The sequence below is a fragment of the Arachis duranensis genome, chromosome 9 (assembly GCF_000817695.3).
Source record: "Arachis duranensis cultivar V14167 chromosome 9, aradu.V14167.gnm2.J7QH, whole genome shotgun sequence".
Lineage (NCBI taxonomy): Eukaryota > Viridiplantae > Streptophyta > Magnoliopsida > Fabales > Fabaceae > Arachis > Arachis duranensis.
In genome coordinates this window covers 95,012,811-95,013,365 of record NC_029780.3, presented here as the reverse complement: position 1 = coordinate 95,013,365, position 555 = coordinate 95,012,811, and positions in this window count along the sequence as shown.

The window sequence follows — 555 nt, the reverse complement described above, 5'->3', positions numbered from 1 at the left end:
TTCTATTTGGTGATGTATCTCAGTATGTTTCAACTAAGATGACAAGTAAATTTTTCTCTAAATTCTTTAAGGTATTTATATAATTCCTACATTTATGACACAATCATTTAATCAATAGATAAATTAATATATGAAATTATACTTACATATATATAAAATCTTACTCTAGGGATTACAAGGATTCTTGTTTTGAGCTACGGTATCTGTTTTAATCAATGTATTATTCTTGTTTTAATCAATGTCTTAAGTAAATTTTTTAAAGAAACTCTACATAGGTAAGTTTTGTTTTAGTAACTATCATTATTTGTATTAATACTCATTTTTTTTATAAAAATTAATTTGTTAAAAATTAGTTTTTATGGTTCAATTTGATTTTAAGCTAAATAAAATCGGTATCTAATTTCATTACAATTGTAACACATTACCACACACTGTCTTATGCTTAAGTCATAACACAGAGGTGGTAAGGTATTACGACTTCTAAAAGTAAACTCATATATATAATATAAGTGAAAAAAGGATTTTATCTAGAAGCCTTTCAAAAGAGGAGTAAAA